The sequence below is a fragment of the Pteropus alecto genome, unplaced genomic scaffold (genome assembly GCF_000325575.1).
Source record: "Pteropus alecto unplaced genomic scaffold, ASM32557v1 scaffold152, whole genome shotgun sequence".
In the NCBI taxonomy this organism is placed as follows: domain Eukaryota; kingdom Metazoa; phylum Chordata; class Mammalia; order Chiroptera; family Pteropodidae; genus Pteropus; species Pteropus alecto.
Window position 1 is genome coordinate 6,137,308 of NW_006432227.1, and position 3,039 is coordinate 6,140,346.

The following is a 3,039-nucleotide window of genomic DNA, read 5'->3' on the forward strand; positions in this document are numbered from 1 at the left end:
GTGATAAGGAGCATAAGATATTTAAGAAGGTATAAGTTTGCATTATTCTGCTAGGGCTTCCATAACACAATACTACAGATTTGGGTGGCTTAAAAACAGAAATTTATTTTCTCACAGTTACGCAGGCTGAAAGTTTGAGATCAAGGCACCAGTATGGTCATGTTCTGGTGAGGTACTCTCCCTAGCTTTCAGACAGCTTCCTTCTCCTTGTGTCCTCACTTGGCAAAGAGAGCTCTGGGGTCTCCTCCTCTTCCCACAAGAGCATCCATTCCGTCAGGTCAGGACTCCACTCTTAGGACCTCATTTAACCTTGATCATCTCCTTAAAAGATTTTATCTCTCATATAGTCATATGAGGTGTTTAAGGCTTCAACATATAAATTAAGGGAAGGGGGAACAAAGTTAAATCATAGCAAAGGTAATATGCAAAAATTACACATTAAAATTTAGGTTTGTTTATTATTAAAGAAATCCTGTTTATTTTGGTAGAGACAGGAAACAATAAAAAAGTAATAAGAAAAAAATTACCTGCATTCCTACTCTTAGGGTAAAATGTTTAATATTATGGCATGCTTCATTGCAGTCATAGTTCTGTGAATTTTGATTCTACAGAATGAAACTAAAATTTAACATTACAGCACAATTTTTCTATCATAATAAACTTTACAAAAACATTGTTTTAAAGGTTTTAAAATAGTTCAACAAATACATGAGTAAAAAATATTTTTTGAGTAATAGACATAAATAACAACATGTTTTTCATCTTCTATCAGTCTGCTGCTCTCGATCTTGATTTTTCACAAGTGGAGGACACATTAATGCAATATATCAGGATCTCTCCAGTAACTCTTCCTATATTCTTTCCTTTGTGTCAGAGCCAATCAGTGTACCCAGTGTCAATAATTATCACAAATGAGTCACGGTACAGTGAGCCAAGGTACAGGTCTTCTCAGTGAGCTTCTGGGTAAGCTCTGAGCATACTGGACCTCATGCTGGTAAGAGTTCTGTCTATTACTCCATGGCGTTGCACAGTAGTGTAAATATCCATGTATGCCTCAACCTGAGAAACATTTAGAAAGCATTGCTTAAGTTTCATGTTCTAAAGATACTGTGATGAGACCATGACCATGCCACCCTGAACAAGCCTGATGCCGTCTGATCTTGGAAGCTAAGCAGGGGCGGGCCTGGTTAGTACTTGGATGGGAGACCACCTAGGAAGACCAGGTGCTGTAGACGTAAAAAATAAAAAAAAATAAGGGATTGTAAGCTGACAAGTTTCTTGCAATCTGTGAGGTCGACCAAGGGTTGTCTTGCCTAAAAATAAATAAATAAATAAATAAATAAATAAATAAATAAATAAAAGTAAAGATTTTGTGATGAACATATTCGTGAGCAAAAGCACATTAACTGTTTTACAATCTTTATTAGATTAGAGTCCCTAAATAGATGACTGGATATTAGGATATAAGTTTTTAAGTAAATAATACGTATTGCAAGACTGTTTTTCGTAAAAGTTGTGTCAATTCACACTCCCACTGTTAGGGACTGATTATGAATGTTATGAATAAGGTTTTTTAGGAGACAATTAAGATTGCATGAGGACACGATAGTGGAGCCACAATCTCAAAGAACTGGTGCCCTTTAGGATGAGGAAGAAGCACCAAGAGTGCACAAGCCCAGAAGATAGGCCAAGTGAGGACACAGTGAGAAGGTGGTGATCTGCAAGCCAGGAAGAGAGCTCTCACTAGACACCAACCCTGCTGCACCTAGATCTTGGACTTTCAGTCTACAGAATTTTAAGAAAATAAATTTTGTCATGGCAACTTGCACAGACAAATACCCTCATAAACAAATTAAGATCTTCGTTTTTCCACATAGTTACCTAATCTTGATTAAAATATTGAGAGAAAAGCTAGTGAGAGAGAAGGAATTTAAAAAAGATTAGATAAAACAACTATAAAACCTGTGATAGAATATATAACACACAGTAAATATCATACACACTAAGCATGTGTATATTCATAGAAGAGTTTTCATAAAGAATTGATTTGAAATCAATAAATCGTAATTACTAGTTAGTATTAATTTTACCTGAATGATTTCTAAATGCTGAGTGATTGAAACACTATTACTTTTCCAATGCATATTGTAATTGCCAATCAAGTAGTATTTAAAGAACAGAGACAACAAAATGATATTCGAGATTTGTTCTGGAGTTAATGGTTAAGTAAAAAAAGGGCAAATTTTGAAATAATTTTTTGTTAATGAAAAAGTTTAACTTTTTAGAAAAAGTGAACTGATTTTTGAGATGAATAGCATTCTCAAAAGCTACCAGTAGATGGTGTAACAGGAGTAATCAAAATTTAGAAAACATCCATCTGTATTTTCTCAGTAAACACTCTAGCATTTTTCAGCTTTTTAAAATAATATTAATTACTTTAATATGAGTAAATGTCTGTATAGAGTGTATTTCAAATAGCTGTACTCTACTTTTAAGTTAGCACAACTAATTGAAGCATAAATAGCAAGAAAAATATAACACTTTATTTTTTATTTTTCATTAAGATCCATGCACAAACATTTCAGACAAAATTTGGTTGCCTGTATGTACTTATACTCAAATAGAATAAATTCATACAATATACATGTCTTTTTTCTTTTTAACACATTCACTTTTGTGAATCTGTTAATGTAATACACATTGGTCTATGACAAAATATTGTCTTTATTATATTAATACTTATCAATGTCTTGCTAGGACTGAATTAAACAATGTATTTGTGATTCTCTTAATATATATACTATATATGTGTCAAAGAATATACATGTATTTCATTACAGCTCTTGTATAGAATCACACTTCCTACCTCTTTTCTGAAATCAAATGTGGCCCCAAGACCTGTTTTTGACACATTACTTTGTGCAGAAGATTGGTGAATCAGTACAGGACCACCATATTTTTTCCCCTGCAGAATGTAAACTTTGTTGATTAAATAAATTAACATTTATTAAGAATACAGGACAGTATCTGAGACATAGA

General features: G+C 33.2%; 1 pseudogene; it reads left to right on the forward strand.

The window, feature by feature from the left end:
* The first annotated feature begins 1,116 nt into the window (after nucleotides 1-1,116).
* On the forward strand, nucleotides 1,117-1,235 carry LOC112475861 (annotated as a pseudogene).
* The last annotated feature ends 1,804 nt before the right edge of the window (nucleotides 1,236-3,039 follow it).